Raw genomic sequence first — 18,035 nt, forward strand, 5'->3', positions numbered from 1 at the left:
AATTGGATGAATAGATTTCATATGCATTAATTAATATTAAGAAAATAGTGGTCTGTCGAAAACCGAACTGAACATTTACTTTGTGCACCACGAATCCGTATTTATTGTTTAGCGGTCCTGTAACGGATAATAATGGTGAGAAATCAATTGTATGCCGTTGTCTTGTCGTGAATCTTAATTTTTTATTTACTGGCGAGTTAAACAGAGGTTACAGTGCTGACAAGATTCAAACCGTTGAAATGTTGCCTAGCTGAAATCTCACTGTTCCCTCCCTCAGCAATGCTTCCGTAGATCCACATTTACATGATTACTCTGCAGTTCACAATTAAGTGCTTGGCAGAGGGTGCATAGAACCACCTTCAATCTATTTCTCTAACGTCCCATTGTCTAACAGCGAGCGGGAAAAACGAGCAATCAGATCTTTTTGTGCGAGCTCAGATTTCTCATATTTTATTACGAATATCATTTCTCACTAGGTAGGTGGGCGCCAACAAAATATTTTCGCAATCGGAGAAGAAAGTTGGTGATTGAAGATCTAGCCACAACGAAAAATGCCTTTGTTTCAATGTCAGCCACCCCAATTCACGTATCGTGTGCATGGCACTCTCCTATTTAATGATGACACGAAATAAGCTGCCCTTCTTTGAACTTTTTCGATGTCCTCCGTCAGTCCCATCTGATGCGGATTCCTGGTCGCACAGAAATACTCAACAAGAGGGCAGAAAAGCGCGGTTAGGCCTGTTGCACTTTCTTAGCGTTCTGCCAATAAATTATAGTCTTTGGTTTGCTTTCCTCACGGCATTATCTACGTGATTATTCCAATTTAAATTATTCGCGATTGTAATCCCTAAATATACTTTTTTTTTAATTTATAGCCTTTAGATTTATAATAATTCCAATCCCAAAGAAAGCAGGTGTTGACAGATGTGAAAATTACCGAACTATCAGTTTAATAAGTCACAGCTGCAAAATACTAACGCGAATTCTTTACAGACGAATGGAAAAACTGGTAGAAGCCGACCTGAGGCAATACTGACCCTACGACTTATCTTAGAAAATAGATTAAGGAAAGGCAAACCTACATTTCTAGCATTTGTAGACTTAGAGAAAGCTTTTGACAATGTTGACTGGAATACTCTCTTTCAAATTCTAAAGGTGGCAGGGGTAAAATACAGAGAGCGAAAGGCTATTTACAATTTGTACAGAAACCAGATGGCAGAGAGTCGAGGGGCATGAAAGGGAAGCAGCGGTTGGGAAAGGAGTGAGACAGGGTTGTAGCCTCTCCCCGATGCTATTCAATCTGTATATTGAGCAAGCAGTAAAGGAAACAGAAGAAAAATTCGGAGTAGGCATTAAAGTCCATGGAGAAGAAATAAAAACGTTGAGGTTCGCCGATGACATTGTAATTCTGTCAGAGACAGCAAAGGACTTGGAAGAGAAGTTGAACGGAATGGACAATGTCTTGAAAGGAGGATATAAGATGAACATCAACAAAAGCAAAACGAGGATAATGGAATGTAGTCGAATTAAGTCGGGTGATGCTGAGGGAATTAGATTAGGAAATGAGACACTTAAAGTAGTAAAGGAGTTTTACTATTTGGGGAGCAAAATAACTAATGATGGTCGAAGTGAAGAGGATATAAAATGTAGACTGGCAATGGCAAGGAAAGCGTTTCTGAAGAAGAGAAATTTGCTAACATTGAGTATAGATTTAAGTGTCAGGAAGTCGTTTCTGAAAGTATTTGTATGGAGCGTAGCCATATATGGAAGTGAAACGTGGACGATAAATAGTTTGGACAAGAAGAGAATAGAAGCTTTTGAAATGTGGTGCTACAGAAGAATGCTGAAGATTAGATGGGTAGATCACATAACTAATGAGGAGGTAGTGAATAGAATTGGGGAGAAGAGGAGTTTGTGGTACAACTTGACAAGAAGAAGGGACCGGTTGGTAGGACATGTCTGAGGCATCAAGGGATCACAAATTTAGCATTGAAGGACAGCGTGGATGGTAAAACTCGTAGAGGGAGACCAAGAGATGAATACACTAAGCAGATTCAGAAGGATGTAGGTTGCAGTAAGTACTGGGAGATGAAGAAGCTTGCACAGGATAGAGTAGCATGGAGAGCTGCATCAAACCAGTCTCAGGACTGAAGACAACAACAACAACAACACAGAATATGTGGTTTATTGTCTAAGCGAAATTTAGCGAATTTCTTTTAGTGCTCATATGGATTGACTTCACACTTCTCATTATTTAGAGTCAGTTGGTACTTTTCACATATCTAAATCATTTTGCGATTGATTGTATCATCCGATGACTTTAGAAGACGGTAAACGACGATACCATCTGCAAAGTAGAGGGCTGCTCAGATTGTCACCTAAATCGTTTATGTAGAACAGGAACAGCAAAGGATCTACGAGGATTGGAACTTTAATAGTGGCAACTATTTATCACTTCTGTCTCTAATCTGGTTGTAGGTTGTGTTCCAAAAATGAACAGCATAGAGACAGGAGTGATGACACTTTCTGCAGGACCTGGCCACTGTTTTGCAGGACAATGGTCAAGCACGTACAGTGCAAGCTGTTACTGATTTGTTTGACTGATGGGGCTGTTAAGTGCTATACCACCTACTGCACTCCCCTGACTTAGGCCATCGTAAGTTCAACTCGATTTATATACTGGAGGAAACACTTCACAGCATTCGCTTCAGAACTGCTACAAATTCGTCGAGCAATAGACCGCGCCGCTCGAACTGTCAACACAACTGGCACTGCTAAGAGTACCCTACGGCTTCCACATCGCTGGCAACGGATTATACACAATGCTGGTGACTACTTTGAAGGTCAGTAAAACTTTGAAACACGTATCCATTTTGTACAAGATGTAAATAAATAGTTGCCACTATTAAAGTTCCAACCCTCGAAAGACACTTCCTTGGGGAACGCCAGATATTACTTCTGTTTTACTTGAAGATTTTCCGTCAGTGTTGATGAACTGTGACCTTTCTGACTATAAACCAAGAATCCAGTTGCACAACTGAGACGATACTCCATAGGCACGCAATTTGATTACAAGTCGCATGTGAGGAACGATGCAAAAAGCCTTTTGGAAATCTAAAAAATATGGAATCAATTTGACATACCTTGTCTATAGCACTCATTCTTTCGCGAGAATAAATTGTGGTACATAAGAACAATATTATTATGGAAATGGAAGAGGAAGAAGAAGAAGAGGAAGAGGATGTAGATGAAGACGAAATGGGAGATAAGATACTGTGTGAAGAGTTTGACAGAGCACTGAAAGACCTGAGTCGAAACAAGGCCCCGGGAGTAGACAACATTCCATTAGAACTACTGATGGCCTCGGGAGAGCCAGTCATGACAAAACTCTACCATCTGGTGAGTACAATGTATGAGACAGGCGAAATACCCTCAGACTTCAAGAAGAATATAATAATACCAGTCCCAAAGAAAGCAGGTGTTGACAGATGTGAAAATTACCGAACTATCAGTTTAAAAAGTCACAGCTGCAAAATACTAATGCGTATTCTTTACAGACGAATAGAAAAACTGTTGGAAGCCGACCTCGGGGAAGATCAGTTTGGATTCCGTAGAAATGTTGGAACACGTGAGGCAATACTGACCTTACGACTTATCTTAGAAGAAAGATTAAGAAAAGGCAAACCTACGTTTCTAGCATTTGTAGACTTAGAGAAAGCTTTTGACAATGTTAACTGGAATACTCTCTTTCTAATTCTAAAGGTGGCAGGGGTAAAATACAAGGAGCGAAAGGCTATTTACAATTTGTACAAAAACCAGATGGCAGTTATAAGAGTCGAGGGGCATGAAAGGGAAGCAGTGGTTGGGAAAGGAGTGAGACAGGGTTGTAGCCTTTCCCCGATGTTATTTAATCTGTATATTGAGCAAGCAGTAAAGGAAACAAAAGAAGAATTCGGAGTAGGTATTAAAATTCATGGAGAAGAAGTAAAAACTTTGAGGTTCGCCGATGACATTGTAATTCTGTCAGAGACAGCAAAGGACTTGGAAGAGCAGTTGAACGGAATGGACAGTGTCTTGAAAGGAGGATATAAGATGAACATCAACAAAAGCAAAACTAGGATAATGGAATGTAGTCAAATTAAGTCGGGTGATGCTGAGGGAATTAGATTAGGAAATGAGACACTTAAAGACTGCTTTAAGTAGAGAGGATATAAAATGTAGACTGTCAATGGCAAGGAAAGCGTTTCTGAAGAAGAGAAATTTGTTAACATCGAGTATAGATTTAAGTGTCAGGAAGTCGTTTCTGAAAGTATTTGTATGGAGTGTAACCATGTATGGAAGTGAAACATGGACGATAACTAGTTTGGACAAGAAGAGAATAGAAGCTTTCGAAATGTGGTGCTACAGAAGAATGCTGAAGATAAGGTGGGTAGATCACGTAACTAATGAGGAGGTATTGAATAGGATTGGGGAGAAGAGAAGTTTGTGGCACAACTTGACTAGAAGAAGGGATCGGTTGGTAGGACATGTTTTGAGGCATCGAGGGATCACAAATTTAGCATTGGAGGACACCGTGGAGGGTAAAAATCGTAGAGGGAGACCAAGAGATGAATACACTAAGCAGATTCAGAAGGATGTAGGTTGCAGTAGGTATTGGGAGATGAAGAAGCTTGCACAGGATAGAGTAGCATGGAGAGCTGCATCAAACTAATCTCAGGACTGAAGACCACAACAACTACAACAAGAACAATATTTTCTGAATCTGTGTTATTTGTCAATAAAACGTTTTTTTTGTTTTTTTTGCGGTAATTCATACTGTTCGAACACAGTGTATGTTCCAAAATCCTATTGCAAATCGACGTTAGTGATTTGGGTCTGCAATTCAGCGGGATTACTCCTGCTTCCTTTCTTGGGTACTGCTGTGGCTTGTGCAACAGATATCTTGACGATCGAGCGGTTGTATATGATTGCTAAGTACGCAACTATTGCATCATCATACTCTGAAAGGAACCTGACTAGTGTATAATCTGAACCGGAGGCGTTGCATTTTTTAATTGATTTTAGCTGCCTCGCGACACTAAGGGTGTCTACTTCTTAACTACTCATGCTGGCAGTTGTTCTAAAGTTCGAATTCTGGAATGTTAACTTCGTCTTCTTTAGGGAAGAAGTTTCGGAAAACAATGTTTAGTAATTCTGCTTTAGTGCCATTGTTATCAGCGACGTCACCATTGTTATCGCGCAATGAAGATACTGATTACGTCTTGCCGTCAGTGTACTTTACAGATGACCAGATCTCTTTAGCATTTCCTGCCAGATATCGAGACAGAGCTTCGCTGCGGAAACTATTAACCCTTTCACTGCGCATTTACTCTCAGCGGCCCCAGCCCTGTGCGCGTTATTTTCACCCGGTACGTATATATACGACTGTAACAGTCTACAGATATTATTGAGATAAAAATGAGACGCAAAATCCAGTATTGTCGGTGTAAATCGTTTCCTTTTTTAAATCTTTGTTCAGAAAGTCTTATTTTGTTCAAAAAAGGTACTTTATTAGGAGAAAAATATACAAATCATATTACATTAGTAGTACTTCAAAGTGTGATATCTCTCGAAACAAAAATTCAAACATAAAGGCACATTACATTTTACACAAATGTATCTTGTGTCACTTCGTTTATCATGTTTTGCACATACAATACACCTTCTCTGGGCGGCCTTCTTCTTTGAAGCTCCTGGGATTAGCGAGATAAAGTGGCGCTCGGTTTAGGCGTAAGGGATTGTGACCGTCAGCCGATCTCCTTCCACGACGTCCCTCTGTTTGCGGTTGGTGGTGAATCTCTAGGATCTCCTTGATAAATTTATGTTGAAAATAAGATACTGAAATATTTCGTCCCGTTTGAGTTTTGTCTAATGCATGCGCACTGAGCAGACACAGATCCACCAAATGAAAAAACCCTTTTTTTTTTTTACCATTTCACAGTTTTCGTATACATTCTTCTGAACTTAGCATCATGTCGCTCCTGTCGACGGCCCCCCGATTTACAGTGTAGCTTACGATGCAAGCTGGTTTTGTTTTTGATTCATTCGTGGTTCTGTCGATTTGTCAGTCGCTGTAATTTCGCTTGTATGAAGAGTTGAAAGCATCCTCACTTCCCGCTTGTCCTGCCACTTCAGAGCAAGAAGTTTATCTGTTTTTTTGATAAAGCAGGCATACCTTTGAGGTTTTTTCTCACAGTTCCACAGACATTAGTCACTCTGTCATGCAAATAAGTAAATAACGTTGTTCTACTGTACCAATTGTCAACATATAATGTGTGACCTTTACCAAGGTAACGTTCAAGTAAATTGAGAACAATGCATTCCAACATTTACACCAAAGTCAGTTTCTTTTTTTGCGTCTGTTGCTGCACCCACATAAATAATAAATTCAAGAATATAACCAGTTTCACAATCACATAACACAAAAAAATTTACACCAAATCTGTGGCGTTTGGAATGAATGTACTGCTTGAAGAAGACACGACCTTTTAAGAGAACTAAACTTTCGTCAGTACACAAATTTTTAAAAGGATAGAAAGCACCTGGAAATACTTTTCTTAAGTGATCCACAATTCGACGTAATTTCCAGATTTTGTCATCTCCAGGGTCCTTACTGTTATCAGCAAAATGTAACATTCTAAGTAACAGAAGATATCTATATCTCGGCATGATTTGCGCAAATATTGGAGTAGCCAGTATCTGGTCATTGGTTAAATAACTGTTTATTTCATTTTTTCTCACTTGAGCCATCAGAAAATTTTCAGCAAGGAAACAGTAAGCCGACTGGAGTGACCGAGCGGTTCTAGGCGCTACAGTCTGGAACTGCGCGACCGCTACGGTTGCAGGTTCGAATCCTGCCTCTGGCATGGATGTGTGTGATGTCCTTAGGTTAGTTAGGTTTGAGTAGTTCTAAGTTCTAGGGGACTGATGACTTCAAAAGTTAAGTCCCATAGTGCTCAGAGCCATTTGAACCAGCCATTTTAAACAGTAAACTTCGTCACTGTTTGTGTTTTTCCAACGTCGCAGTCTTGAATTTTCACTGGCATCATTGCAAAGGTGTTCATAATATAAATTACATTGCTCAGCTATGTAGCTCACAATTTCTTGGCTAAAAAAACTTGAAAGCAGTCGTATACAGTACATAAATCATCTAAATTGACAATTTTGCAACCGGAACCACTGTTATCGAAATTATACACTTTAGGGTCCAAATCAGAGTCTTTCCATCTAAAATCAGCTGTTTTATGTCTCTTAGGAGATTTTTCAGGCTTACGCTCAGGTTCTTCTTCGGAATCGGAGAAAGAATCGACGATAGTATCAAGATCTGGATCTGCATTTACTTGTTTAACGTTTGTTGGTTCACAAATATTTTTTGTATTTGTGGTGACAAATTTCTCTGCCAGCTCGTCGTCGTCATTCTCTGTCCACCCATAATCAGCTGGATTGGGCATCATGATGTCCTCGTCGTCACTTTGGTTTAGAATACTCAGCAGCTCACCGTCTGTAACTGCATACTTGCGCAACAATTACTTCCGACTCGCTGGCTCGATTGTCGGCGTTATACGTAACTGTACGACTGTAGCGGGGAACCACTGTAAGTATTTTTTATAGCAAATAGAGCACAGAAACGATTAGCGTATATTTGTGTCTGGAACAGTGAAAGGGTTAAAAGCATCTAGCATTGAAGATTGTGCTGAATTTCGAACTTCAGTAAAACTTCCGGAATCTTGGGAATTTTCCGTTCTTTTTTTATTTTTATTTTTTTTTTTATTTTCAAATTTAACATGCTTTTTCGTTGCTTCTGCAACAGTGTTCTTTGCCGTTTTGTGTACCATGGGAGATCAGTACCATCTCCTATTAACTCATTTGGTATATATCTCTCAATTGCCGTCGATAGTATTTCTTTGAATTTAAACAACATCTGGTTTACGCTTACATAGCCAGATCGGAAGGAGTGGAGACTCTCTTAGAAAGGCGTAAAGCGAAATTTTATCTGCTTATTTAAACAGATGTTCTTTGCGTTTACTTTTGGTGGTTTTGAATGTTACAGTAATCAGTCTCACTACAACAACCTTGCGATCGCTAATCCGTGTATCTGTCATGATGCGCCCTATTTGCTCAGAATTATTTTTTGCTAAAGGGTCAAGTACGTTTTCGCAGACATCACTCTTCAAGTGGGCTCCTGAACTAATTGTTCAAAATAATTTTCTGAGAAAGCATCCAGAACAATTTCAGACGACGTTTTATGCCTACCGCCGGCTTTAAATATGTATCTTTGCCAACATATCGACAGTAGATTGAAGCCACCACCATCTATCATTGTATGAATGAGTTACCTGTTAGAAATGAGACTCAAGTTTTCTTTGAATTGTTCAGCAACTGTATCATCTGAGCCAGGCAGCCATAAAAGGAACCATTTATTAATTATTCCAGTTGTCAAGTATAACATCTACCCATACTAACTCACAGGAACTATCTGCTTCAATTACCCTACAAGATAGACTACTTCTCACAGCAATAATCACTGCAACTGTATTTAATCTATCCTTTCTGAACACAGTTAGATCATTTGTAGAAGTTTCTGCTGAGCTTATCACCGGCTTTAGGCGGCTTCCCGTACCAATAAAGATCTGAACTCCTATAATTTCCCAGGACCCTCTAACCTAACCGAGTCCCCGCCACACAGCCCACTGCTACCCGTGTGTAGTGGATCCGTGATCTAGTAAGCGGGCCGCGCGGAGTCGCCGCTTGGTTAGAAGCGCCATGTCACGGATTGCGCGGCCCCTCCCGCTGGAGGTTCGAGTCCATCCTCGGACATGAATGTGTGTGTTGTTCTTAGCACAAGTTCGATTAAGTTAGTTGAGGTAGTGTGTAAGTCTAGGGACCGATGACATCAGCAGTTTGGTCCCTTCGGAATTCTCACACATTTGAACCTATTCAGCGGAGCCCGGGATCCCACCACCCTATGGCCCATGTCGAAAAATCCGCAGCTTTCACGGTCGCAGAACCGTCCGAGACTCTTGATTCAGACTCTCCGCTCGGCTCTATACCTAAACGCGACAGTGGCTTCCGTTGACGATACTACAGATGGTGAGCTCCACCTTCATATGCAGACTTGCAAACAATAAACTAGCATGGAAGGCTGCATTAAACCAGTCGTCGTACTGAAAATCGCAACAATAATAAGTGTAGCTCTTTCTTGCTAACGCGGCGATACGAGAAAGAGCTGGTGGAAGCCTTAAAATAAGTGGTACACCGTTAGTGCTGTTATCATTATCTTAAGCAACAGAGCGAAATATGCTTTTTGTGCTTAACCGGGAAGCTTAGAGAGTAATTTCTCAACTCAGGATCAACGACATCTGACACAATAACTAGATCCTCTCGTAGTATATGTTATTCCTCACTATGCAGTTGTCAGTTTAGTCACACACTCCACTTGGTCGGGCTGTATCAGGGAAACCGTAATTGACTGCGAAAACATCGATCACGCGAAAACTGGAGCAATTCACACGCGGCATATAATGTGTCTTGAATACACGTAACCATATGTATTCGACCTTCGTAGGCTCCCGAAAAACTTATGCCTCAGTATCAGTAATGTGCCTATTAAAAAAATAGTGCGTGCATGGAAAAATCTAACCAGGCTTGCGGGCGGATGGAAATTAACAGACTGAACGCAGCACATTGTACTGGTTGGAGGGCATCTACAAAAAAATGGCTCTGAGCGCTATGCGACTTAACTTCTGAGGTCATCAGTCTCCTAAGACTTAGAACTAATTAAACCTAACTAACCTAAGGACATCACACAGATCCATGCACGAGGCAGCATTCGAACCTGCGACCGTAGCGGTCGCTCGGCTCCAGACTGTAGCGCCTAGAACCGCACGGCCACTCCGGCCGGCAGGGCATCTACAGAGTAGCGAAAATTATATCTGGCTTGCCCCAGAGACATGTATTCGGCGTATTAACGTTGAAATTATACATCAACCACTTAGCTGATATTTTATGATCTTCGCCATTATTACAGAAGGATCATTTTATGTACGGGTCCGTAGCTGGTAATGTAGTTTCTGGAAACAGAAATTCCTCAACTAAACTTTTTTATCTTAATTTTTGGATGTGAGGTCCGCTAGTTATGCAAAACACCGTTTTTTTCAGTACCCAAACATGTTGTGGCACCACTGTGCCATCATCAGTGGGTTTTCGTTTTTTATTTATTCTGCAATGTGAACATTTTGTTAAATGGTTATAAAATTATGTGCATTTTTACTTCAAACAACAGATCATTTCTTTTCGGAAATTGATATTTTGTTTGAAGTAAAAATGCACTTGATTTTAAAATCATTTAACAAAATGTTCACATTGCAGAATAAATAAAAAAAACGAAAACCCACTGATGATGGCACAGTGGCGCCGAAACATGTTTGGGTACTGAGAAAAACGGTGTTTTGCATAACTGGCGGACCTCACATCCAAAAATTTTTAACTGCAAACACGGCCAATGCAAGGAGCTGCGTATCAAAAGATGGATATTTTTTATTTTAATTCATTTGTATGAGCACGGGACTGCGAGTCCGAAACTAGTCGCAAAGAATAAGACATAAATAAAAACAGTGCAGTCTAACTGTGGAATTGCTACTTGCAGAAAATAATACTTAGCGGATAGTGTTCACTTGCAGTATTCGATTTTTCAGCCGGCCTATGTGGCCGAGTGGTTCTAGGCGCTTCAGTCTGGAACAGCGGGACCGCTACAGTCGCAGGTTCGAATCCTGCCTCGGGCATGGATGTGCGTGATGCCCTTAGGTTAGTTAGGTTTATGTAGTTCTAAGCTCTAGGGGACTGATGGCCTCAGCAGTTAAGTCCCATAGTGCTCAGAGCCATTTGAACCGATTTTTCAGAATTGCGGTTATTTATCAGCAAGTTTTATCCACTGAGATTGTAGTGATACCCAGAAGTATCTTAAGTCTGATGCAAACGATGGCAACGAACTCGTAATGCAGAGACATGTAATGTACGCTTCACGAGATGTAGAAATGTACTGGATTTTAATTACACGATTTATAAGACACAACTGAGTCATATCACAAAAATACCTGGGAGCAAAAATGGGTTAATATAGTGTATGCTCAAAACTATCCGAACACCCCTACGTAATGTGAAAGCGGCCACCCTGAAGTCACGAGAGGCGGACCCGCCAGTATATATACAAGAGAGAGGCGGGGAATATTGTGTTAGCAGTAGCGAAGCAATAACAACAGAATGAAACGGTTAGGAGAGAGTGATGATTTCGAACGTGGACTAATCCTTGGATGCCACCTGAGTAATAAATCGATCAGAGATATTACAACCCCTCTAAAGCTGTAGAAGTCGACTGTTCGCGATGTCATTGTAAAGTGGAGCGCGAAGGAACAATGACAGTCAAACCAATAGGTAGATTTCTTGTACTGATAGGACCGTCGAGCGTAGCGTAGGGTGGTTATAAAAAAATCGCATGAAGTCACCGCAAGGAATCACTCGTGAGCTCAAAATATGCACCAGCAATGCCGCTAGTACAATGACGGTGCGTAGGGAGTTAAACAGAATGCGGTACAATGGTCGGGCAGCTGCTCATATGCCACACATATCTACAGGGTGGTCCATTGATCGTGACTGGGCCAAGTATCTCACGAAATAAGCGTCAAACGAAAAAACTACAAAGAAAGAAACTTGCTAGCTTGAAGGGGGAAACCAGACGGCGCTATGGTTGGCCCGCTAGATGGCGCTGCCGTACGTCAAACGGATATCAACTGCGTTTTTTTTATATAGAAACCCCCATTTTTTATTTCATACTCGTGTAGTACGTAGAGAAATATGAATGTTTTAGTTGGACCACTTTTTCGCTTTGTAGTAGATGGCGCTGTAATAGTTACAGACATATGGCTCACAATTTTAGACGAACATTTGGTAACACGTACGTTTTGTAAATTACAATACACAACGTAGGTACGTTTGAACATTTTATTTCGGTTGTTCCAATGTGATACATATACCTTTGTGAACTTATCATTTCTGAGAACGCATGCTGTTACAGCGTGATTACCTGTAAGTACCACATTAATGCAATAAATGCTCAAAATGTGATGTCCGTCAACCTCAATGCATTTGGCAATACGTGTAACGACATTCCTCTCAACAGCGAGTAGTTCGCCTTCGATAATGTTTGCACATGCATTGACAATGCGCTGACGCATGTTGTGAGGCGTTGTCGGTCGATCACGATGGCAAATATCCTGCAACTTTCCCCACAGAAAGAAATCCGAGGACGTCAGATCCGGTGAACGACCAATCCACCTGTCATGAAATATGCTATTCAGTACCGCTTCAACAGCACGGGAGCTATGTGCCGGACATCCATCATGTTGGAACTACATCGCCATTCTGTCACGCAATGAAACATCTTGTAGTAACATCGGTACAACATTACGTAGGAAATCAGCGTACTTTGCACCATTTAGATTGCCATCGATAAAATTGGGGACAATTATCCTTCCTCCCATAATGCCGCACCATACATTAACCCGCCAAGGTTGCTGATGTTCCACTTGTCGCAGCCATCGTGGATTTTCCGTTGCCCAATAATGCATATTATGTCGGTTTACGTTACCGCTGTTGGTGAATGACGCTTCGTCGCTAAATAGAATGCGTGCAAAAAATCTGTCATCGTCCCGTAATTTCTCTTGTGTCCAGTGGCAGAACTGTACACGACGTTCAAAGTCGTCGCTATGCAATTCCTGGTGCACAGAAATATGTTACGGGTGCAATCGATGTTGATGTAGCATTCTTAACACCGACGTTTTTGAGATTCCCGATTCTCGCGCAATTTGTCTGCTAGGCCTACTGATGCGCGGTTTAGCCGCGACAGCAGCTAAAACACCTACTTGGGCATCATCATTTGTTGCAGGTCGTGGTTGACGTTTCACACGTGGCTGAACACTTCCTGTTTCCTTAAACAACGTAACTATCCGGCGAGCGGTCCGGACACTTAGATGATGTCGTCCAGGATACCGAGCAGAATACATAGCACACGCCCGTTGGGCATTTTGATCACAATAGCCATACATCAACACTATATCGACCTTTTCCGCAATTGGTAAACGGTCCATTTTAACACGGATAATGTATCACGAAGCAAATAGCGTCCGCACTGGCGGAATGTTGCGTGATACCACGTACTTACACGATTGTGACTATTACAGCGCCATCTATCAGAAAGCAAAAAAAGTGGTCCAACTAAAACATTCATATTTCTTTACGTACTACATGAATATATAATAAAAATGGGGGTCCTATTTAAAAAACACAGTTGATATCCGTTTGACCTATGGCAGCGCCATCTAGCGGGCCAATCATAGTGCCATCTGGTTTCCCCCATCAAGCTAGACGAGTTTCGTTCTTTGTAGTTTTTTCGTTTGACGCTTATTTCGTGAGATATTTGGCCCGGTCACTATCAATTGACCACCCTGTATAGTCGGTTCTAATCGACCCTTGAGGTGGCGTAAAGAGTGAGGCTATTGGTCAATGGATGACTGGAAACGTGTGATATGGAGCGATGAATCACGCTAAATCCTATACATGGATGGGTTTGGGCGTAGTGAACGTCTGGAGAATTTACGTGTAGTGCCAATAACGAAATACGGAGAAGGTGATGTTACAGTATGAGGGTGTTTTTCGCGGTTAGGGTGTAGTAACCTTATTCGGCTTCGAAAAAAACGATAAATGCAGAAGGACGTGAACACATTTTACGGGATCATTTCGGAGACGATGGTTGTTTTTACAAGCATGGCAATGTACCTTGACATAAAACAGCATGTGTGAGGCTATGGTTTGTGGACTGGATCGTTCTTGAAATGGACTGACGTGTTCAAAGACCCTACATGAACCCAATGGAACACCTTTGGGTGAGTTAGAACGTCGACATCGCTCCAGACCCCAGCGGCCAGCATCAGTATATTCTCTGGTTTCGGCTCTGGGGGTAAGAATGGGCTGCCATTTTTCCATAGACATTCAAACGCTTCATTAAAAGTACACCCAGTAGAGTTCAAGCTGTCAAAAAGCAAAAAATGGTAACAGCCAATATTAATGTCCACTAATGGGGCTAGTGTCATGATACCTTCGGTAAGATAGTGCATGTGAACTGGGATGGCGAAGAGAGCTCAGTTTCAGCTACAGAAAATAACAGGATTCGAGTCATTGATTAGAAACAGGAAAACTACATTTTATCTTGAAAAGAGAGCGCTTAAAAATACACTTTTACTGTCCGTAAAAGAATACAGTTATAGTTCATGGCATTTGTCTCAGGGTGCATTAGCAATGCATACTGAGCGTTGCCTCTGGAAAACCACTACGCAGTCTAAGTACACAGTAAAACGTCATAATAACGTCGATAGCTAGAAATAGAAAGCGTCCTAGAGTCTCTGAAAGTAACTCAACGGTATTATTTGCACATGTCAGCCGTTTCCACCGGAAACCAGTACTCTTCGGTATTGTATTCATGCGTCATTGTGATGCTGAGTACTTGTGCATTGTATTCATGAGCCCCGCTGAAATATAAGCGTGAGTATAGCCACGCGCTGCAAATCATGGAGAAGTTTTTTCCTGTGAGTAGAACAAAATAATTACGTATCATTAAGAACAACTAAATTTAGCATGTAAGAATATACACAATTCCAGAACGCATGAAACTTAAAATAATTATTGCTATTTTGGAGGGGAGTATTTAGTATGTTGGGAGAGGAGGCGGTGATGGGCCTAGGCACATGTTATTCGGTGTCTGGGCAGTGCTGAAGTGTGGTCAGAAATGGTATGAAGTATATCTTTAAACTGTGACTTTTGTTTGGCCCACTCAGCTGCATACATCAGTAAATCGTGATTTAACGGTAAAATGGCAAAGTACTGAGTGCTTATATCGTTCTTGTAAGAGCGGAAAGTAAGCTGTAGCTTTTATGGCAAGACTTTTGTAGACGGAAGTGCCGGTTAGCGTTATAAGAAGTCGTACTGGACAAATTATCCTTCTATATAATAAGGTATATATGCATACTACGATTTTATGAGCTTTGACAATTCACCGTTAAAGCAAATCATCAGGTGCAAAAATATTACATGTGTCTGAACACCGTTCATGGAGAACAGAGCTGACGCTCACCCTCGACAACATCATAAGATATTTGGGAGACCGTTGGGGAATGTATGAGTACCATGACGAAACTATTCCACCTGGAATGCAAGACATATGAGAGGTGGAATATCGTGAGACTTATCGATTAATACAATCCCAAAGAAGGCAGTTGCTAAAAGGTGTGAGTATTATAGAACCATCATTAAGTCGTAGTTGCGAAATCCTGATACGAATCATTTACAGAAGAATGGGAAGACCTGTAGAAACTAACTTCGGGATGTTTCAGTTTGGATTCCAAAGGAATGTGCGAAGACTAGAGGTAATCCTTATTGTAGAATTTGTTTTAGTAGACCGAGCGAAGGAAGACAAAGTTACATTTACAGTATTTGTAGATTTAGAGATAGAGAACGACAATTTCTGCAGAAAGCAGACTGCAGTTTTAAGATCGAAAGACATGAAAAGAAAGCAGCCTTTGAGAAGAGAGTGCGACAGTGCAAGATATATGCGAGGTGTCGGAAGTTCATGCGGCTTTTCGTGCATGATACTGTAGTATACAGAGAAGTTGCAGCATTAGAAAATTGCAGCGAAATGCAGGAAGATCTGCAGCGGATGGGCACTAGGTGCAGAGAGTGGCAACTGACCCTTAACATAGACAAATGTAATGTATTGTGAATACGTAGGAAGAAGGATCCTTTATTGTATGATTATATGATAGCAGAACAAACACTGGTAGCAGTTACTTCTGTAAAATATGTGGGAGTATGCGAAAGGAATGATTTATAGTGGAATGATCATATAAAATTAATTGCAGGTAGGGCGGGTGCCAGGTTAAGATTCATTGGGAGAGTCCTTAGAAAATGTAGTCCATCAACAAAGGAGGTGACTTACAAAACACTCGTTCGACCTATACTTGAGTATTGCTCGTCAGTGTGGTATCCGTACCACGTTGGGTTGACGGAGGAGATAGAGAAGATCCAAAGAAGAGCGGCGCGTTTGTCACAGGGTTATTTGGTAAGCGTGATACCGTTACGGAGATGTTTAGCAAACTCAAGTGGCAGACACTGCAAGAGAGGCGCTCTGCATCGCGGTGTAGCTTGCTGTCCAGGTTTCTCGAGGGTGCGTTTCTGGATGAGGTATCGACTATATTGCTTCCCCCTACTTATACCTCCAGAGGAGATAACGAATGTAAAATTAGAGAGTTTCGAGCGCGCACGGAGGCTTTCCGGCAGTCGTTCTTCCCTCGTTAAGTGCCCTCTGCCACACACCGTTGGGTGGCTTGCGGAGTATAAATGTAGATGTAGATGTAGAAGGTTGTAGGCTATTTTCGAAGTTACTGAATTTGTATGTTGGACAAGCAGTAAAGGAAACCAAGGTGAAATTCGGAAGGGGAATGAAAGTTTAGAAAGAAGAAAAAATTTTGATGTTGCCGATAACATTGTAATACTGTCAGAAATGGCAAGGCACAGGGAAGATCTGTTGGATATAATGTATAGGACCTTGAAGAGAAGTTACAAGATGAATATCAACTAAAGTAAAACAAAAGTAATGGAATCAGGCGATGCTGAGGGAATTAGATTAGGAAACGAGGCACTAAAAATGGTAGAAGAGTTTTGATGTTGGTCAACAAAATAACTGACGATGGTCGAAGTAGAGAGGGTATAAAATGCAGACTGGCAACAACAAGTAAAGCGTTTCTGAAGAACAGAAATTTCTCATCATCGAATATGAATTTAAAAGTCAGGAAGTATTTTCTGAAGGTATTTGCGCGTAATGTAGCGTTGTAGGGAAGTTTAACCAGTACAGAGTAAAAAAGAACAGAAGATTTTGAAATGTGGTGCTATAGAAGAACGCTGAAAGTTAGATGGATAGATAGGATAAATAAGGAAGAGGTACTGAATAGAATTGGACTGAGATGAAATTTGTGGCAAAACTTGATAGGTTGATAGGAAAAATCTTGAAGCAGCTCGGTATTGTCAGTTATGTAACGGGGGGAATTATGGGGGGAGGTGCAAAATTGGTAGAAGGAGAGCAAGACTCGACCGTAGGTTGTAGTAGCTATGCAGAGATGAAAAGACCTGCAGAAGGGCAGCTGCACCATACTACGTGACCACGATATTATTGCACTTGGCCTCTCGTTGCTGTCATCGGAAACACGTGATGACTTTACCGCAAACAAGTACAGTGGAGACTAAGGAAAACGCAGCCCACTGTGAATGATTTCAAGATAGATGTCGGTACTCTATCAATTGGTACCAAAGCGCCCTCACGCCCAGGTGCAGTAATATTGTAGTTGACTAATGCCATTCCTCGAAATGAAGACTACAACAACATTCGAGCGACGTGGCAGTCCATTATTTTGTATTGTTACCCGTTACTCAATACTACAGTGGGTTGTCTCCGCAGCTGTTACGAAAGCTAGTTCAGAACGAATAGCGTATGATTCCTATGAGACAACGGAACGATGTTAAAGCGGCCACAGCGCGACGTCACGGTGGCAGAGAGTGAAAGTGCTGGCAGGGAAAGCTTACAGCACAGATAGCGCGGCGCCCGCTCACCACAGAGCAGCGTTCTTGCCGACGTGAAGCAGTTGTTTGTCTCAAGATCCACAGTCAGCTGCTGCAACGGATGTGCAACCATAAATACAGGATGTTTTAGGAGGAGTGGTAAATATTTTAGGAGGTGTTGTTGTTGTCTTCAGTCCTGAGACTGGTTTCATGCAGCTCTCCATGCTGCTCTATCCTGTGCAAGCTTCTTCATTTCCCAGTACTTACTGTAACCTACGTCCTTCTGAATCTGCTTAGTGTATTCATCTCTTGGTCTCCCTCTACGATTTTTACCCTCC

Source organism: Schistocerca americana, chromosome 2 (assembly GCF_021461395.2).
Source record: "Schistocerca americana isolate TAMUIC-IGC-003095 chromosome 2, iqSchAmer2.1, whole genome shotgun sequence".
In the NCBI taxonomy this organism is placed as follows: domain Eukaryota; kingdom Metazoa; phylum Arthropoda; class Insecta; order Orthoptera; family Acrididae; genus Schistocerca; species Schistocerca americana.